The sequence below is a fragment of the Acanthaster planci genome, linkage group LG02 (assembly GCF_054643075.1).
Source record: "Acanthaster planci isolate LZ-2023a linkage group LG02, COTS_SCS, whole genome shotgun sequence".
Taxonomy (NCBI): Eukaryota; Metazoa; Echinodermata; class Asteroidea; order Valvatida; family Acanthasteridae; genus Acanthaster; species Acanthaster planci.
In genome coordinates, this window is record NC_141778.1 from 22,188,228 (window position 1) to 22,210,232 (window position 22,005).

The following is a 22,005-nucleotide window of genomic DNA, read 5'->3' on the forward strand; positions in this document are numbered from 1 at the left end:
CCTACTGCCTTTTTCCAACCGATAGAACTCTAGTTGCAGTTTTTCTTTTAGCTTGAATTTTGTGTGTCAGTCTGGTGGAAAATTCAACCTGTTTCCGAAACCCAAAGGTGTGAACAGTAAGTAAGTTTGGTCACTGCTCTTGCCAATCAAGGGTTGGCATTAGTGTAAATTGAAAACTTCAAATATCTATAACTGTTCAAAGGCCAAAATAATTTACAGACCATGATTAAGTGGTACAATTCACCAGAGAATGCTTTTGGGACTATCACCTTTGTATTTCAGTGAGGAATTCTTTGCAGAAGCATTTATGGCCTTGATGCTCATCCACTCTCCTTCAGTCATGAACCATCCATTCACATGTTTCAATCTCAACACATTGCCTGTCACAATATTTGGCAATCCTCCCTTTGCCCGCCTCCCTTGCCAACTCCCCTTCTCACTTGTCAGCAGATCATCTCCTGCCACAGAAACCGTGTCCTCCCCTAGCAGAGATTGTAGCAAATGTTTGCCGACCCGAAATCGTGATTGCCAAATAACTTCTCCCTCCAATTCCAATTACGATGTCTTACAGAGTCCTCAGTCGCACCTCCCTCAAGATGCACTTAGTGAAAGATGCAAGCATGCTTGCTCTTTGGGGGTCTGCTCTCAGCATCTCTCCTCATGGGATGGCCCTCCGCAGATTAAGGGATTGCTTCATTTTTGTCTCTGTCAACTTTTCATCCATCCGAGTGATGATTGTTTTGGTGCGTTATTGCAGATTGGGAAGATTGTGCCTTTTTCTCCACTATTACTTTAAGAATTTAAAAAGTGCCCATTTCAAAGGTGATCTCACACAGTATTCCTGAAGGTTTTCATCTGAATGTCTACAAACCCTGCAGTGTCTGCAAAACTTTGCAGAGTGTTGGCACATGGCAACAGTGATACAAGTTCCTAAATTCTCTGAACTTTCTCCTACCAGTTAGGAGATGCTTGATGCGTGTCCTTCTAGTCCATGTGCTCTAAGACTTGAAATCATGCAAAATGCAGACTACATTTGCCTACAGATGGCACACAGGGATCATGGGATGGATAACACCTTTTGCAGCTCTGTTTTTTCTATTGCCTGGCATTCTTTCAACACTCATGTTAATGGAGGGTTGGTACTGATAGTGACTCACATTGGACATGTGTGTTTCTTGCCTGTAAGAAGGGGGATGCACAGGCAGTACAGGTAAAAGGTTACTGGTCTCATATATAACTAAACTGTGTGACTCTCTTCTGAGCTGACACAAGAAAAGTTTCATAGATAAGCCTAGTAGCAGCACTGATTTCACATGCTTTTCTCCAAATTACATTTTTAAGTGAACGTGGGCTTGTTCTATTGTATTCATAAAATGCATGTACCAGTAATTAAGGTTATGATGAGCATTTTGTAAACTAATGCTAAAGTTGCAGGCTCCTGGATGTTGGTTTTAGAAAGAGGGACTTGACTGAACAGTAGGTTCAGCAAGATTGGCAGTCTGGGAACATATCTAACAGAAAAAAATGTCTGCAGTATAACTACTTTAACAAGCAGAAGGACTGCAGACTTGGGAGTTAAACTGTGGCTACACAACCATGCTTTCCAAAATAAGCTTTCTTCTCCTGTAATTTTGGCTTTGTGTACAGTGTAATGATGTTAATGCATGTAGCTTTAGTATTTTGAATGTTTAACAAAGACCTTGTGATAATCAATCAATAAAACATGGCATCAAGCTATTAAGTTAATGTGAGTGACAGAAAATTTAGGAGTGAGATTTGTCAGGATTTTTCCTGATTTCAGGATTTGTTCATCAGAATTTTTTTAACAGTTTCCTTCAAGATCTGGAAAAGAGGTTGCTATGTACATGTGTAAAAGTTTATGTAGAACTCATTTGAAAGGATGCCTTGAGGCAGATGTAAATGTACAGTCTATGTTGCTGTGAGGCCCTCAAAACCTCTGTTGATTGGTTTGTGGATATTTCATTTTACTCCAATCTCACCCGTGAAAAAATGTATCGTTTTACTGGAGGAAAAGAGCTTTTCAGAAAAAGGAAGTGTTTGCACTAGTGTATAGTTTACTTGGCTTGATAACACTTTCGACTAGTCCAAGTACAAACTATCCATTTCCTATCTATAAAAACTCCCTTGGGAATTCCATTGGGAATTCCACATGGGGTGGTATGAGCTTTACAGCTCAGTTTTTTCCTCCAGACTTTTTCCATCACATTGATGACCCTTGTGACACAAGTCTGGCCATTTAACGGATGACTGTTGTTATTATTATTGTCTCTTGGCATTTTGAGAAAATCACCGTGTTGTCAAGACATTCTTGTTATTGTTATAATTGAGATGCTGCACACAGAGTTTAAATAGTAACTACCAAAGTGTAGTTAAAGGATAGATGAAACATGCAATAAGCCTCAATAATATGTGGAAGTCATGTTGGTGTAAGAAGTCTGACAATTATCTGGAATAGAAATTATTGGATTAGAGAGGAGACTATATATCGAATACATATTCGTCAGTATCTGTACTGAGCTTTATATTTGTTCTGAGTAATGCTCAAGTTAAGCTTTTCAGAGTATCTGTCCAGATCCACATTCATCAGGTTGTGACCAGTGAGTGGCAGTGTTAACAAGGCAAATCAGTATTCCATTCCAGAGGTGATTAGGATTTGTCAGGAGCTGGAAGCATGTTGGTAGGTCAGAAACAGCCATCCTGATGGTGGCTTGACTGAGGGAGTTGGATAGGGATGGAGATGGAGATGGGGTGACATGCCCCCTTCCAGCCTTTGTCCTGCCTTTGCCCCCCCCCAACAAAAAAAATTGGAGAAGACAAAAAGGCCATTGTATTATTGAAATCTATGACCAATTTATAGAGTTTTCTCATCAGGAAACGACAACCCCCCCCACACACTTTATCCCCTGCTTCAGTAGTGTAGGGGGAGGCAAGGGGAGAGGGCACATGTCCCTCTCCAGCAGATATTATTTTGCTTGCTGAGAGGTCTCATTCTCTATTTGACATATCAAAATATACACAACTGTACATGTAAAAACCATGGCTCATCAGCGTTCGATGCCCCCTAGAAATTTTACTATTTGTCCATGGTAACAACACTTACAACTGCCCCATTTCCCTATAGACCACTGTTTGCACCCTGTTGTCATTTAAAACCGTACTTTTGGTTTCTACATTTTTTGTTCTTCAAGTCAATTAACGCTGACAACATCCCAGTAAAAAAAAACCTTCAGGCATTTTATTGAACATTGATCTGAGCCTATCTGAGCCTGGCCACAGTACCCTATGCAACAGGTTAAAAAACAACAACTCTAGTAAGTGTAAACTGACCCATGACAAGCCAGCAAGATTTTACTGTGTCACCCCCACCAACCCACCCTTGAGCAACCCTCTTGTAAGAGACCAGTGCTGACAGACTGATGCAAACAGTGATGTGTGGTTCCTCTTGTTCCATGCCACCAGAATTGATTTGCATTTCCCAGGGGGCAAAATGAATTATGGGACAAGAAAAAATCTCTTCAAATACCATTGTTCGTCCAACAAAATGAACCATATTTCATATATATATTTTGTGTCGTTAGTTAACCTTTTTTTGTTCACAATGTTCTGTTTACAGTACTGACAAATATTTGCTTTGGTGAGAGGGTAACCCTTCCCCCTTTTTGGGGGGGAGGGTAAACTTTTTGAGGGTTGAAGCTTTTTCGGGGACGGGTGTAGAATTGAGTTTTGGGTTGGGAATAATAAAAATGGTATGTTACAAACAGGTGAGTTACATTGAAAAAGAGAACACTTTGCCTTCTATCTTTAAACCAGGAAATATGGGCTGTACATGTACTTGTATGAGCCTTTACTTAGCTCACGCATGGCTCACGCAGTTGTACATGTACATGTATGTGCAGCAGTACCCATGACTGGAATATGCAGGAATCCTTCCACTGTTCAAACACGAACTAGCTGAACTGCTTTTTAAGGATTAACGTAATACCAATGCAGCTGGAACAGGCATGCTCGAGGTCAGGTCAAAAATCATCCAAAAAACTTTCCATTAAAGAGAATTCTATTGAAAATTTCAAAGTAATGTACACACAGACAGCTGGGGTCAGTTACCTGTTGACCCAGCTATCATTGACTGGCTAACTGAAGGAAATTTGTTTTTTTGATTATCATTACTGATCTTTTTCAGTTGTGTGGCAGTTCTCAGATTGAGTGTGAAGTGTTGTACACAAACTACTTCACACTGTTTGATTGGCCTGATATTGGACAATGGCATTAGCATGTACAGTGACAAAATGTGGGATGCATGGTTGTGGGAAGGTGGGGGTCAAGGAGACATTGACCTCAGTAATGAAATAGGGACAGCACACTTTGATTAACCCAGTTTTCTTTTAAATGTTATTTTCAAGTTCATGATTTTTCTTAGGACGTGCTTTTTCACTGCTCGTGTTTATCAATAACTGAAAAAGACTTAAACAAATTGTGTGCATTTTCTGTGACTTTCTGGTTTCTGTCATACTTCAGATTGCAATGAAGTAATCTTTGGCTGGACTTTAAGGGAAGGGCATCCATGTGTAACCCCCCCTCCAGGTTCCGACTATCTTAGAAATATCCCTACTGCCACTTTCCAAAGAACAACACTGGTCACAGTATTTTTTCTTTTAACTTGAACCTTGCATGTTGAAGAAATCGAGGATCAATTGAGAAATAAGATGTTATTTTCAGAGTTTGGAAAAAAGAGGAAATATTTACACAAAGAGAATGGGAGAGGGGGTTCCCACAAACTGAATGACAATTGAACCAACATTTTTCTGTCCCGAGTTTGTGTTCTAATAGGGAATACATGAATTAAAAGGCAAGTACCACTGAGTTACTTTGAGGCTAATCCAGTCTCCTGTATCATATGTGCCAAATGATGTGGTGTATGAGAGGGAGGTGGAGCAAAAACTATAGATTTCATTTTGAGCTTTTGACTTTAGTGTAAACTAGTACTACTGTTTAAACTGTGGCCAATTTTTCATCAATTAGTCACACCAATCCAGGATTTCCTACATATTAACAAAGGGCCATGACCTCCTTTTCACCAGGCATACATACATTTAGACTAGATAGAGCAACTTTGGAGTAGAAGTCAAACACACTGTTCAAACATACACCTGGCCGACAGGAATGCAGAGCATGGGGCCGAACCAACACCACGTCAGTTCCAGTGAATGTGGCCTTCGGATGCGGCTGATTCCACTGCCCTCTGTTGACACCGCAGATCAAGATTAGGATGTACATGTACCAGTACTTTCCTGTGTCTTGACCTCTTCTACCCTTCTAATTTTGTGACATCATCATGAGAGACCTTATTGAAGTGTTGTCATAACGAACTGAAGCAGGTTCTTTGCATGATCATGTGAATACTTAAAAGTCTCCATTATTTCCCTCATAAATTGATTTTGAAAAGTATTGAAAACTGCTGGTAACTTTGCAAACTTTTTTTTTCATTTTTGTTGACAGTAATAAATACAACATTCGTTGACTAAATTATGAAAAGGAAACATTTAGATTTGTTTACAGATAAAAGAGTCAGTAGCCAATTCAGTTGATGAATTTGGACACTGAAGTTTCACCAGTTACTTTTATTGATAAGTTATATTTTCGTTCAGTTGATTAAATTGCTGCCTTTTTCCATCTCTCGTGAACTGGTTCTTGAAGTTATTCATCTTCTTAATTTCTGGTTATGATAATCCATGTCTCTGTGAAATATGGAAACTGGAGTACTGCTACACTGTACAAAACGTACATGTACATATATCCTGTCCTCAGGAAATGACTGCAAGTTTTCTGAAGCACAAACTTTATAAAACTTTGATGTTTCCAAATCTTTGATGTTCTCCCTTAGCTTTGGGCTGTTTGTTGCCACAAGGCAGCTGGTCTAGACTGAGAGACAGGCTCACTGTGGGGAAGCCACCCACAAACATACACCAGTGCAGTTGAACATGCATGCCTGCCAGCCAACGGAACCGGCCCGGACCCACAACATCATACTCTCATTGGACCGCTGTCACTGTGAACCAGCGGCCTTGATGTTGCAGCAAAACACTCCCCATCACCAGATAACAGTGCCCGACAGCAGTTGGGTCATGTCTTGTGTTTGGTATGCCAGTATCGCCATCCTGTGTCCATGACTTGAGAGAAAGAGCTGGGTTGAAGACAACTTCACTGAAGTGTGTTTGTACACTGGGTGTATTTCACTCCTATTTTGATTGCTGACTTGAAGCCAATGAGCAATTCCCTACTGCTGATTTTTCATGAGCATCTGCAGTATCACCGTAGTGATTTGTATGGATGGGATACCCTTTCTAGTTGACTCTGTGGTGCAAAAGAGCTCCATAAACTCTGCCTAGCATGTTTGGACTACTTCATGACTTGGACTTTGACATCGTTAGTTGAGACATCATCGTTATCATTTCTCAATTTCCACAGACCTTCTGATGTTGCTGGTCCATAACTTGTGCAGTCTTCAATCTGAGGAAGGAATGAGAGGTTTCCGAAAAGGTCCATCTTGGTCTCATAGCTGTTCACACTCTCTCTCGTGCAGAATTTTTTCTTGCATTTGCGGTCTGTGGATGTGCACATTGGCCTGCACACAAGTTGCTCGAGTATGCTTTCAGTTTCTCATCTTTTTAGGGCCATTTTAAGACTACATTGACCTCACACAGCTGACAAGGACTCTTCCTAAGTGAACTTGTGGTTTTCACTCTGAACTGCGATCACGGTCATCTCCGCCATAAATTTTCCCTACACTTTGGCCAAAGTTCAGCACTCAACACTTCTTGTTGACGCCATTTGGTTTCTGTCAGAGGACAACAGACGCATTCTTTGGGCAGCTTTGTTTTCCATGTTGGAGTGTCAACTGCCGATATTTTCACCCAAATCTAAGGTGGGCCACTTTGTGAACTCGTCTTGTGCTCATGGATTCGCTAATTTGCAGATGAGTCTCTTCACTGTATCTTCTGATCAGGAACTGTTCAACTTAAACTAGTTTAACTACAGGTAAGCTTTCCATTATGTGTACATGTATATCAGCACTAGTACATGTACCTGCATACCATGGCCTGGGCATTTTTTGACAGAAATTCTTGAATGATTCTGAAAGGATGTTTGCCTGTTTGAAAAAGGACAAAACTGACATGAAAGTATCCTGTTCAGGTTAAGAGAAATAGAATTCTGATAAATACTACCCGGCATTCTTAAAACAGGCTGGAGGTTGGAAATATGAGGAATAAAATATCCTGCCAAATATATCTAAGAAGCAGGGTAAACAGCTTTTTGCCATTTTTATTATGTAAATCATTTGTTATGGGTAAAAACTTGACATTGGTGTAAAAAGTGTGATATTAACATCCTGTCTGACTGATACAAATTACAATGAAGTATGAAACTAATTTTTTGGCACACATTTCCTTGACGTGCTTAACAGGAAATCATTGGCTGTTAAAAACAAAAAAAGTCATGCTGAGTTTTGCTGACAAATTCTGTACACTTCTTTAATTGTGCTATAAAGTCACTGAACTGACCTTGCACTTTCCTTAATCTAAGTCACCTTTTAGCTGTCCAAACACCTCTAAGTTTTCTTGTCCTGGCCAAAATTTAAGACAAATACATGTGAAAGGGAACAGGCAAGGACACTTGTATTGCACAATTAACTGGGCCATGTTTCTTGCCACCCTGGCCAGTCCTAATCAGTCTTGACATTCCTTCATATAGCCTGGCCCCAATGTTATGGCCAGGGTACAGGCTGCACGCTGGGAACTGCTCCGCAGGCAAACGGGAAGTTGCGGCAGTGTTATTGGTTTTCATTGGGAAGTCATTCTCCTGGTTATGCAGTCTGTGGTCTAAAATTGGTCTTTTTATGGAACAAGGCCTTGTAGATGCTGATGTAGGTGTATGAAAAATGTTTCAGTTTCATTGGAGGTACCATGTTTGATAAAGCATTCTGAAAGCATTTTGGATGTTGCTTTGTACGTTTTTCCTTGTGGGACCCAGTGACTGTTTGTAGTCTTCACTTCTCCACGGAAACACTGAGAGTAATGAGATATGTGTATAGTATTATTGCTAACTCCATCAAGCTGAGTGGGGCCAATCTGGAATACTTTAGTTGTGCATTCTTAGAAGTAGAAGACCCAAATGTTTATTTTCTATCCTTTGTGACCAAAAAGACCACCAGGTAATATAAGTGAAAACAACTATACGGATACTGGTTTTGATTGTAATTTAAACCATACTTCGAATGTGATTAATGATTGTCATAAAATTTTAAGCTTGGAGAATACGAAGAGCTGGGCTATATACTCATTGGACATATTAATAATAGCGACCATGTAGTTACATGTAGTTCACCCATTGAAGTTTTCCTCCTTGGTTCACCATGTATAAGAAACAAATGTCTCCATGCATTTGAATGACACCGGGGTATTTGTGAAGACCCCCTACATGCATGTTCATCCATGTACACAGCATGACTCTTTCCGCATTTTGAAATGGCTTTGAATTTCTGGAGAAAACGTTCATGTGACATCAACATTTAGGCAACTCTAGCTTGAAAGATAAAAACTAAGATATAAGCATACGTCACTGAGCATCCAGTCCACCGTCACTGTTAAACTGGTCATCCATATTATATTTGTATCCATTTACTATGTGCCCACCTCGATGCTACATGTACCATTATAAATGTATAGTGTTTACATGAAGTAAACACTTCAAAGCATTAAATTTCAGTGGTCACTTTAGGCCTTGAGAGCAGATCTGTAGGTCTGGAGCACCATTACTGATAGTCAGCCAGTGTCAATTTGGATGTGTTTCAGTTCCAGGCTAAAATGTTTCACTGTGCCAAGAAATTCTTTGAGCGATAGTTGTATTGTTCTTTAATTTTCTTTTTTCTTGGGGGGGGGAGACTGGAAAGTGAAGATATGCACATACATGTACATGTAGGTATACAGGGTATGTACATGTACAATGTACATGTAGTCCACAGTTTATTCCTTGACTTGTGGACCTTTTCTAGGTTGAACATTATCTAAAAATGTTTCAAACTTTGTAATTGTTTTAAAACAGGAATTATTGTATCATTTTAATTTGTATAATTGCCTGTCAATATTTCATTATATTTCAGTATTCTTTTATTGATATTGAAATACTTTTCTGTGATTTTCCAAAAACATCAATGAGAGTGGTGAAACAGATTCAACATTTATACAAAAATAGTTTGATTTTTCCTGAAATCAGGAGATACAGTGTTTAATTGTTGGGTCACAAAAACAAACACGTTAGCTCAGCCATGCATAAATAGCCCAGACGAAATAGTATACTTTTCAAACAGTCATAAATTTCCTTTTTATTAGTTTTCTGATACCTTACCCGAGTCATTGTTGAGTGAGTATGGAAGGAAGAAGAAGGAGAGGAAAGAGAACAGGCACAAAAAAGGAAACTGTCACCAATATACTTCTCAATCGCATGGGAGGGACAAAATCCAATTACGTCTCCAGCCGGACATGTCCCCGTGTTCGGTGTGTACAGGTGGAGTGCAGTGTTTTATGGGCCGGTTCCAGGTTTCACGTTCCAATAAGCCAAATTAGAATGCACGTAAATCTGTCGCGGCCGCAATGAAAACCTGGACTTAGGTGCAGCCCAATGCAAAAATATGTCTTTATTGATACCGCAGGATTCGTTAACTTGTGTGTGCACATTCTGATGCAGGCCCTTTTAGCCTAGGGTTTGGGAGCACCAGTACAGGAGGTCTTTTTCTTCGTGCATTTGAATTAGTTTCTTATATTAAATACCGCTCCCCTCCCCCCCAAAAAAATTTAAATTAGATAAATTGAACAATCAGAAAGCAAAACAAAAATGCATCTTCCAACTCTGTACAGATATTGCAGTTGTTCTTCAATATCCACACAGAATGCAACATGCATTGCTATTTATTCATCAAAAGTAATGTTGAATGACTGCAGATTCTGATCTTTGTGCGCTGTGGCAGTATAGTAAACCTCATAAACAAGAATGTGTCAAAATTATACATGTACAAATGGCCCAAACTGCCAGATTCGTGTGTAAGTTTTTGTTAATTGCAACAGTGATGAACCCATCATATGACATCTAGACAATATCCAGTTTCTCTTTATGGAAAATAATTAGTGAAGTTTGGTATGTTATACTCCCATTTTATAACTGAAATTCAGGACCCTGTATGAAATTCATTCAACCGGTTTTTAAGATATTGTCTCAACGTTTATGCAGATTTCAAATTTTTCACTTGGTATGCAAAAAGTTTATCATCTTGCTCCTTCTCTTTCATTTGATAAGAAAAGAGGGCAAAAATGGAATTTGAAATGTGACCTAACCTCTGCAGCCTCAATGCTGATTGCTTCAGAACTTTTGCGCTCCCTCTTTCACCACTTCCTCAAGCAATTATGAAGGAGGCCGTTCTTCATCTCTCTTCAAATAGTCATTCTGCCTTCATCTTGTCTTATCTCTCTTCTCCTCTTAACCCTCCTGCTTGGCATTTTCTTTACCGAATCCCTCTTATTAAGGCAGTGACAGGACTCAAAATGAATGCTGCTTATACGTGTCTACGTGTTCTTACTGGGCCTCCACTGATGAAAAGTTAGCAAAGTTTTACAAGTCTGCATATTATATATAGATCAGGCTTTTGAGGTCTAAAATGTTATCATATTGGTTTAAAACCTCTTGTTTAAAAGTTAAGAAATGTATGTAGACCTGGGTAATTATGCGGGTAACAAACAGAGTTATTGGAAAGGATTTCCATAATGTATCATGTTTTTCATAATTGTAGTAAGTTAGGACCTACAATCTAGTGCTGTTTTTCTTCATCAAAGGAGTCCCACTTTCACAGACATTTCTTTTGAAATTTGGACTTTCTAAGGACCAAGTAAAGCTAAGCGTTGTGATGGTAACAGAATGACACCTTTGCAACCTCCCCTTTGGAGTATAATATAAACAGTAATCATAGATGTACATATGAAATATATTGTAAAGATGAGACCTTTCTGACCCCTAATGGTGGCTGCTTTCCAACATCATTGTTTGCACAACATTGCCCAACATTATCACTTTCTGTGAACAAAATTAGCATTTTCTGTGAAGATCATCAATGATAATGGTAACAAGGAAAGGGATGTAGCAATCTTTTTTTAGGCGGGAAGTACAAAGAGTAATTACAGATGTTTTCAGTTTAAATGGGATTCGTAGAGAGAATGATTTTTTAAGTAATACATTGTACATACTTGTACATGGTGCAGCAAAACTAGAAATGCTGGTCATCTCTTTTTACGCTTTAATTTTTACGTTCATCTTCCATACAAATGTGCAGTGCAGAAACTCACTAATGCATAAGTTTTCTTCATTTAAGCAGTGCAAAAAATACTTGCAAAATGTTCAAAAACAGCTACAGAAACACGATGTAATAAAAAAATCTAAAGTGTACATCGAGACTCATACCGCTATAAAACTTTAACAATATGTAAATGTTACTACTTATCTTAACCTCTGTATGACAAGTTCTTTTCCCCATCTGACAGGTGTAAGATGTGCAAAGGTTCCACAGATGTGGGGAAATCAACCTGATCAGACAATAGGCTATAATATGCCTTGTGTTGCCAAAGAATCTCCCTGATGAGTCAACTTCAGACTTTGTTTGATAAATGATATGTACAGGCACGATTGGTCAAAACTTTGTAACACTGCTTATCTTGTAACACACTTGGTATCCTGGAGAGCACTCATCCCTGCACTTTTGAGCTCCACCTTCATAAATCAAGGGCCTCAACATCTCCCCCCCCTTGATCTTGTCCCTCTCTGTCTGCCAGGCTAATCTTGTCTTGGCCACAATGGAATCCAGCTTAAGCAGACTCTTTGGCTGATTACTTCCAGAAAATCCCTGCCCTGCATCTCTCAGCAGATCCGCATCTGAGAGAGGACCGAGTCCGCTGCAAGATGAGGGAGATCCTAGGAATCTGTCCATCCACATCTTGCAGACCTCACCCCAGTGGCATTTAGGTTACACATCAACAGTTTGAAGCTACACTGTCTTAATTACTCTAACATGTGCCGAGCTTGCAGGCCCGATTATCATTTCTCTCATTTTCAACCAAGCGAATAAATATTACTCCGGCACGCTACAAATTTGATGAGGATGCGTCACTGATAAGGCAATGAGTGCTCATCGAGATCACAGAAAGCGAAAGGACTAGCATGATATCTCACTTTATCTGATACTGACAGTATGTTGTTCTCTGGAAACGTATGCTGATTGGCGAGTTTGTGAGTGTGAAGTAACATATCCAACTTTTGTTTCCTAGCCTAGATAAGACAGAAAGGCAAACTATTATTTTGTGGCGAATTGAGTTCCAGCAAGTTTGGCTAATTTCCTCAATTAGCTCTGTGTCTAGACTCCAGAAACAGTAATACCTTCAATGAAAAGTCTCATCTTGCTGTGTTGAATTTCCTCATCCCACTCTTTGTCAAAGAAATGAAAGTACCAGCAGCATTTGTCGTCAGCATATATTGTGTAATATGCTTAACAGGTTTTTAAATTGTAGCTCTGAGTTTTGATATTTATTGGGAGGTATGGTTTAAGAAATTTTGGGGGGGAAAATATCAGTATAAGCTGGCATACAACTACATGCATAAAAGATGTGAGGGTTTCATTATTTAGTCATTAAAACCCCTTTCATGACTTTCTGTCTAAATTACAATTTTCAGACTAATTATTACGTGCATATCGTCACCATTTTCACAGAGACAAATTGGCCCAAAATCAGGAATTTTGTTCATTTTTAATTTGGGGGAAATATTAACTACATGTAGGATATTTGATGCCTACAACTTGGTACAATCATTTTTTACGAAGTCTACTGAAATCAGCCAAATCATGATGATCCTTGTGGGCAAAATTCAACTAAACCAGATTTTTCATCTTCACAAAGAGACAACTTTGTCTTCCATGGGTGTAACATTGGAAAAACAGGGCAAAACCATGGGCATAACTCATTCTGCAGTTTGTACAAAGAGACACGTTTGACCCCAGAAATGCACGTGTTGTGGCAAAGCGTGTACTGTGTGTGCTGTTTTCACAAAGGGACAAAAAGTCATGCAAATTTGAGCATTTTCACAAACAGACAAATGTGTTTGTTTACAAAATGAACAATTTTAATTGACTTCTCCCAATATTATTTTGTCGTTTTGTGTCATTTAAGATCCCCTCTTTCATGGAGTAGCATTTGTTAAGTCAAAGGAATGCAAAATACTTTGGACAAGAAGCATTTGAAAAGAGACCAACTTTGACTGCGCTTTTCTTGAAACCTAGGTTTTACTCTCTGGTGAAGCTTTCTCCTCTTTGTGAAAACTGTGAGGATGTTAATTTCTGAAATGTTTGGACTTCGTGTCCTTGCCAAGCATTTGCAATCAGAATTTCAAAAAGACAAACAGGGCATTACCTAAGCAGCCATTTACTGGTTTCATACATGGAACTGCACTTACAAACCGTGCGCCACTTGTTCATCTTTCGGGTTTTTTGTTTTTTTCAGGTCCTTTTTTAACCACCCAGATAACAGTGCATTGACTTTGATAGAAGAAAAAAAAATAGACTTGACACTAATGTGAAATCTGACTTGTCAGTTACCATCACAATGAATCATCTAAAATGAAAGGGACCCGAGCCAATAAGCTGAACCAGACTGACAACTCTGTATATTTCTCTTGGCACGGAGTCAACGTATACAAAAAGCCCAGTGTCTTTGGTGTGGCATTTGATGTGCAGTTCAGGGGCAGTTTTCCTAGCCAAATAAATGGTCATATTTTGAGTTATGACCAGTTTGTTGGTGGTGCTGTGGGTACCAGCACACAGTGGTATTGGTGTCAAAGTTGACTGATGTGAACTTTGACCTGTGAAGCTATATTAAATAAAGAGTAATCCTGCTACATTTTTTCTCATTGGATTCTGTTTGAATGTCATGCCTTTTGTGTGCAGAAAGTTTAACTTGTTGAATATTAAATGTCGGTAATCTACCTAACATAAGTTGCACTCCATGAGATGTATTCACCTCTTAATTTAAATGAAACACCCACAGTGTTTTTTTTTATCAGATTTATGTGATTGCCTCATATTTGTGTGTTTTTAAAACTTGTTTTGTGGATCTTGCTAACATTTACATGAGACAGCTATTTGTGATTTTGGGATGGATAATATGAGATGTATCATCCATATAGCACATCAGGAGATGTAAAAACTTACCCATGAACTTAATAGTGTTGAATGGTAGCACTTTGTTTTCATGAACTGTGTCTGAAAACAAAAATTTTCAAGCCATAAAGGAATGCCAACAAGTTGATCCTATACCCTAACATCTATGGAGAGTAATTCGTACATACATGTACGTGTACATTAGGCTAGTCTGGAAAAAGTAGAAATATTCATTTACCAGAGGATGGTATCTGGGGAACCAATTTTATTGCATAATCTCTTGTACAGAACATATGTATTCAATTACTGGAACACAGTACTTTGAAATATGACACCCATAAATAAAAGCATACCTCCCCAAATATGTCTGTAAACACAGCAATCATAAATTTTGTCTGCGTGGAAGATAGACACACCTGTAAAGTGTAATGGGGCACCGTGAAGGAAGAAAGATTGGTTTTGTGTGAGTTATCGGGGCTCTTGCAAGTTGCATCTGTGTCGGAGACCCAAAGAAAGACCAAACTGCATTTCTTTAGCAACCTCGCCACCTGTTTGGTCCACATTTTATGGGATTTATGGGCAACAGATGCCAGGAGACAAAAAGTTTCCAAATCAAATGGTGGTAGTGCACTCACACTGTTGTGAGGCATATATGTACATGTACATGTACAGTACATGTACAGTATGCACAGTGAGTTGTCCCGGCCGGAGTTGAAGTGTACTCTCACTGGCAAAGGGGAGACGGGTGTGAAGTTTTTGAACTAAGCTTGTGCACATGTCCAGTGTTCATGCGAAGACCATACATTCCAACATACATCAGTTGCATGTACTCAGTACACCCCATGCATAAATGGGCACGAACCTAATGCTCACGTGATGAGTCCCACCAAGACTGTCATTTTCTTTTGTTTTTTTCAATGTAAAACACGTTCTCTCTTGCTCCTACTCAGAGTAGATTGCCCACGTAACTTTGCTTGGCTTTTCCACGGCGCTAGCTGCTTGGGTTAATCATGATGTCAGAGCCTTATTGGCGGGTTGACAGAATGGTCACAGAAGCCTATCCGCCAACATTTTGAAATATAAAAATAAATGCTTTGGGCACACCCTGGAAAAAGATGCATGTACATGTACTTGGATGCAGAAGTACATATATGTACAGTACATTATAAATCAGAAGCTGAACAGAAGAGGGACGTTATTTTCTTGCTTTACTATGAAATATAGAACAACATTTTTCGAGCGAAATTAGACTGGAAATTTTTTAATTCTTAGCTAAAGACATAGGCCTATATAAAGTTGAACAGCTACAGTACTGCATAAATCATATGTATTGACTCTGAATGTAAATATTTCTCAAGTTGCTGAAGATACTGCTTCAAAAATGTTCTCTTCAAATCCAAGCACAGCAGTGCCCCTTGGATCTTTTTGTGCCCGTTGTTCTTCATTCATCTTTCATGTTTGTCTCCTTGCTGCCGTAGTTTTTTCTTCGGTCTGAAGAACATTTTCAAACTCAGTTGCATTGGAGAAACATGAAAGTGAAAAAAAAGAAATTAAATTGGGGCCAGTTTCAGTGGGTAGTATTGAACTGTTTCATTATTAAAACTAGTCCAGCAATCTGTAATTCTGTATCAGGGAGGTTTTCCCTGCCTGGTAAAATCTCTCAATCATCTTGGCCAGCCATGTGCAGACATGACATGTGTTTATCTTGACTTCAGAAGAAATTGTCCTGAAAAGGTGACCCCAGGGGGAGTATGAACTGTTGGGGTGGTGCTGGCAGTCTGCTCCCAGAAGCCACAGAGCCCAGTGATGAGGGTATCAGGCAGGGCAGAGTACCAGGCAACTGATTCCCTGGTGTCCCCCTGCCCCGGTGTTTTATTGAATCATTTCATTTGTGGGTCGTCTGTTCAATCATTTGCAAAGGTTGAAGGGGCATGTCATATCCTGTGCTTGCTCTCTGAATTACCAGGGCAGTGAATGCTACTGCTAGTGATGGAGAACTGTAGCCAACTGGCACACAATGAGTGGGAGTCAGACAGTATCTGGCACACTATTTGTCAGTTCAAGTTTTAAACATTTTGGTAAATTTTTGTCATTCAGCTGACAGGCACCGGAAGTAATAATGATATTGCAAAGTTTGAATTAAAGAAACATAGCCAATACCTTCTTATGGAAAATAAGCAAACATGGATATCAGAGAGAGCAAAATTGAGCCAAGTGAAATCACAAACTTGTATGGTGGTATATGTAGTCAATCATCATTAACTAAAGTTACCAGAACAGCTGCAGATTTCTATGATAACTTACAGTCTTCTGATTTCCTTGAAACACCAATTTTCAACTTTAAAAAAATCTGCTCTGTATTGATACTTATCCTTTGTGATATTTTTTAGGTGGTTAAGGCTAAACTTCAAAACCATTTTCCTTAACAATCTTGCTATTACTTCAGAACTGATGACAGGCCAGGTTACTTGCAGTGTGAGTTTATATCTGTTGTGTATGGTAAAGCTGTTGAGATAAGTCATGGTTAAGTTGAGTCAAGCTGCATTTGTTTCCTACTAGTCCTCTGGAGAATAGATCTTTAGAGCAGTCAGGGAGAATGACAAACAGTAAAGATCATACAGCATCATACTGGGGCAATGAGTGATGGCTGAGCCTTGATCCTTGACCAGCTGTCCTCAGTCTTCATGGTTAGGAGGAGGAAGGGTGAGACTGTAGAAGTAGGCCAGCCACTCAGCCAGCATCTGGGACAAAGTCTGAAGCTTTCTGAGTGTCATCCATTGTTCAACTGAGTCCACCTATCCGAAACAATGTCTGTTATACATGTACATGTATGTGCATGTCTGATATATGTAACCCTGTGTGCTAGCTAATAAGAGCTGACTTAAGAGACTCTATGATGTCATTTTGAATAGAAATCTGCGAAAGGTTATTGATTGGTTGATGTCAAGTTGACAATACTTTGTCAGGTGACAAGATCTACTGACCAGGTTTAGGCAGCCTCAGTGAAAAGCATAATCAAGAGTGTTTCAGTCCTGGAAAAATGTGGGGTTTTTTAAAGTTTTGTGTGGCAAATATGTACAAATACAGACCACCTTTAACCCAGCTAAACGTACATAGGCCTAACCAGACTGAACAATACAGCATGTGATAGGACCAGGGATTTATTTGGGGAGTCCATGTTTTTCTTTGCATCATCAAGCTTACTGTAATGAGCTGTGGCCCATAATACATGTTCTGTGATTGGTCAAAATGTAGGGGTCAAGAAGGCATCATCTTGCATAATTAATCAGCAAATGTGCACTGATGTCATAGATACATGTACTACTTGCAAGCGAGCATCCGTTGCGTTGGTCCCTCCTATACCTCCTAACAATGTCAATCAAACTGGATGCTTGCACAAAAAGTCACATATGCCGCATTCAAACCCTGATTTTCAAACTGTTTGATGTCAAGGGGTTTTTAGCCAGGATGCCATTGAAATGTATGCATGTTATATATCCCAAGAAATCGGATCCCTTGAAATAAGGAGTTTTTTGGGTAGCACCTGAGCTGCATCAACACTGGTGTAGTGTAAATGTCAGGCCACACACTTGTTGATAAGCCATTGGCTCTATTAATTTATATGAATGGGTTTAATTGTTGCTGTCTTTTTGTATCAGCTAGAGCTTCTCAAGTCTGGTCCAGTACAAGTCTGATATTACCAGATAATGCTTCCCTCTTGCAGGAGCCATGTGGTATTCTTGCTGTAAAAAAAGAGAAACTAAAGGTGTTGTCAAATCCCAGAGTTAAGTTTGAGTTGATATGGACAATTCTGATGGTGTCAAAGTGCCTCATCCCAATCTGATGGGTGTGGGGGGACCCCGTGGGGTTTTGCTGCAAATAGCCATACAGTGGTCTTTGCTGAAGATGTGGATGATTTAACCATTGGGTGAAAAAAGAGCACATTACTGCTACTAGTAAGATTCACGATGATTTAAACAATTTGAGTGATTGGGCTGTATGATAACAAACCGTCCTTGAATCCTTCCAAATATCTCGTTATGCAAATTTACTTTGGCGGGGTTAGAACCCCCTGTTGCTCAGTTTTCCATATTAGATGTCTCACCTCAGCAGGTTCAGCATGCCAAATTACTTGGCGTCACCTTTCTGCACAGTTTGAAATGGGATATGCACATTGCTCATGTAGTTGAAAGGTCCCTAGATACTGAAAATGAATGGTGTTACCATCATTGAATTAGTGACTGTGTACAAGGGTTACATTAGACCCATTTTGGAAAATGCAGTACCCTTATGGCACTCTGGCATCTCACTTGCTCTTTCTGATCAATTAGAATCCATCAAAAAAAACCCTCTCACATTATTTAAAGTAACAAATATAATCATTACAATCAAGCACTAACCACTCTGGGCCTGGAACCTTTGTACACTACAAGAATCACGCTTTGTTCAAATTTTGCTTTAAAATCATAAAACTCAAATAAATTTTATAAATAGTTTGTCAAATCCAAAAGCTCCCATCCAATGAATCTAAGATCAAGAACGCTTCATGTAAAACAACTCTTCTAAAGAAAAAACAGTCCAGTTCCTTATTTTAACAGACTTGTAAATAACTCCCTTAGTGCGTTTCCACCATCTCATTAATGTATTTGTTCTCGTAGATAAATTTTTAATGTGCGTTTTTTTTGTGTGTCTGCATGTATATGTGTATGTAGAACCTTTTTGGTTTTATTTATAGCTCTGTTTTATGTTTTGATGTGGTAAGTACTTTTTATTGAATTTTAGCCTATATGTATTTGTTAAATTTTGTATATGTTATCTGTCCCATAATTCAGCTAGTGGGCTGTAAGGGGCAGATTTTTAATAAACCGTAATAATGATAATAACAATAATGTGTGGAACAAGAAATCACTTGAGAATTGCAGAGCTACTTGTACATGTAATACTGAGAATGACATTCCCATGAGAATTGAGATGCTGATTGTGAGCAGTGGGACCAAGCAGAGAGGTCAGTGGTCCTTGACTCCCTAAGCAGTAAAACACTTCCTGGTCACCCTCAGCCTAACTGAGATCAAGTCTTTATAACCAGGCCTTTATTGGAACTGTTTCATGTAGTGGTCACTTGTGGCTTTATGCTGGGCAACAGGACTGGCCTTTTTCACCCCTTGACTCTCCAAACCAATCTCTAATTGCAAAACCAAGTAGTAAAAAATACACTCCTTCAAACACTGGGCCATTCATTCTCTGCCCCCCCCCCACTGCCACTACGAATATTTAAAAAAAATTGTCTTTGTACATGTATTATTTCTAACACCATGGTAATATATATATATAGAGAGAGAGAGATGTACATGTACACTGCTGAGATTGAAGACTTGTCCTCCTCCAACTTGAACACTTTTCACGTGTACATGTATATCCCATCGACTCATGTGAACAAGTCATGAAAAGAACTCAGAAGTCTGGTAATATTTAGTTCATGATTAATCTTTTGGTCATGGTGGGTCATTAAGGCTGTAAAAGGAGACTGCAGTGATTGTTATTTTAGTTTATCAATCGGTTGTCTATGTTGACTCTTAAAACTGCACCCTTTGAATGGAAAGAATTCCTCACACCATAATGCAGACCAGACAGGTCTATTGTCTCCAGCAAGTCCTGCATCTTTTAATTTCCTCTGGTCAGTAAGCTGTGGGTGATGTGCCCAGGCTTGTTGGTAAACACCCAGGGTATTATGGAACACTAGCCTCTGGTGTAGTGTCAACATGATGTATAATCCTTCCTGGCTTGTGCACACAATTACTCACTAGCTAGATAGCTTGCTTAGTCCCCCATGGCTTGATGTTGACAGTGTGTTTTGTTGACCAGTTGTTACATCACCTCTGTTGACCCACATGGCATACTAGAACTTAGTGGATAATTAATACAGGGACCAGCTCCACAGTTCGCAACTTATGCAGGAACTTCCATTGTCTCATGTGTGTACTGGATGTTCCACACCAGTACTCTTTCATTGTTTAAGGTATCCCTTTGGACTGTGTGTAGTTACTGTATAGGCCTACACTTACAGGTATTAGATGGTCTTATCTGAGTGCACACAATTTTTTTGAATTTCAATATGTAAAATTCTGCAAGTTCGTTTTGGTTTATATGTCAGTTTTAACAATTTGATCTCTGTGGATAATGACAGTTAGAAGCTAGAGTTTCAATTTTTGGTCAGATATTGAGGTTTAAAATTATTACTGGTTTTAATTTGTTTCAGAATGAACTAATTCAGTTGGTCTACCAGCAGTTGCCTTATTTCATTCTGTAATGACATCTTATTGGCTTTGTTTTCTGCAGGATGGACCTTTGTGCATAACGTTTCGGGCAAAGAATGACAAGTAATTTTTTGGTAGAGTGACTTCCTGTTAATCCTTGCTCTTTGGATATAGGCCTTTAAGCAAAAGTCTGCAAAGCGTTGTCTGAAATAATCTGTGAGATTGCTCAGTACTGAAACAAATGTCCCTTCAAGAGTTTAATGAATAGTATTATTTCTGATTTGTTGTGTAGTTAATTGATTGTATGCCACCATAAGTAGTGTAGCACAACATAAAATTCACAGCAGAGTAAAGGGTTCAGAATGTCGCTAAAAGTATCAACTTCTGTATGGACCCCTTACAACAACAGCCAATAAAACAGGAAGTTGGTCTATGAGAGGGATTAGCAGTAAATAATAATGTAGGCCACAGGCCCCACCCCCACAGTCCAGCTGGGAACCTTGGTCATTAGCATATTAGCATGCTGACTTGTGAATGGCTGAATGGAGGATCATAGATTTGATTGGCATGTTGAGTCAAGCGTTGGACCATGCAGTGGACAAGTTCACAAAGGGAGTGAATGGGAGAATAATGTGTGTGGCCAGTGTGATATTTTTGACAGGTCTGAGACCATGGAAGTCATACCTTGAGCTTTATCACCTGTTTTATGGTTTAATTGAGATAGTGTGCCTACGTTTTTGCACCATGTCTCCCCCTTTGCTGTTTGGATTTCCTCTGTGATTTGGCTGTACCATGAACCAATGTTTCAGATTAAGTCAGGATATAGCTGCTGCAAACCCAGGAAAATCTGTGATTTACTTTTAACGGTACTTCAAACATTCCAGCAAGCCAGGAAACTTACTTCAAACTTCTGCATCCTGGGAGTCAGGGGCAGCAGAATATTTCATCAACTGGGCGTCTTCTGATCTCTGTTGTTGGGTATGATGTGCTGTTTGTTGTTTTAGCCATTAGCAATTGGTAAGGTTCCACCAGTGTGTCTGTGAGAATGTTGATAGCTCCACGATATCACTGAGGCCATTTCCCCACTGTTGTTAAATTTAGAAAAGTTAAAAATACCATCCCTGCCTTCTTGGAGCAGGCGTCATCATTCAGTGATAAGAGTTGTTTTCACAGATGGGGCAGTTCCACCCACATTATAGTCATCGCAGAGAGATTTTGCATTGATGGTAGATTTACACCGAGTTTTACTTGCTGGTAATCATCAATTGATAATTACACGTACTGTGGCTCAACAACATTATGGGTACCAGTGGAATTCCTACACTTATTACATGACTGAGTTTATGAAAATTACCAATACCAGTCATGCTGTCTGCCTATTCCCTGTGCTTCCACTGCAGTTGTGTCTACTTTTACAGTTATGGAAATGACATCTGTCATGATGATGTGAAATATTTTAACCGTATATACTGTCTTTTTTATTTA

The 22,005-nt window shown here is 39.2% G+C and overlaps 1 protein-coding gene across 1 annotated transcript in view; it reads left to right on the plus strand.

Annotated features, from left to right (window-relative positions):
- The first annotated feature begins 6,013 nt into the window (after positions 1–6,013).
- LOC147800020 (teneurin-3-like) overlaps positions 6,014–22,005 on the plus strand; it is a 73,162-nt gene continuing 57,170 nt past the window's right edge. Inside the window, 1 exon segment of the mRNA XM_087132513.1 lies at positions 6,014–7,056. The gene's annotated coding sequence lies outside the window, so the exon portion shown is untranslated.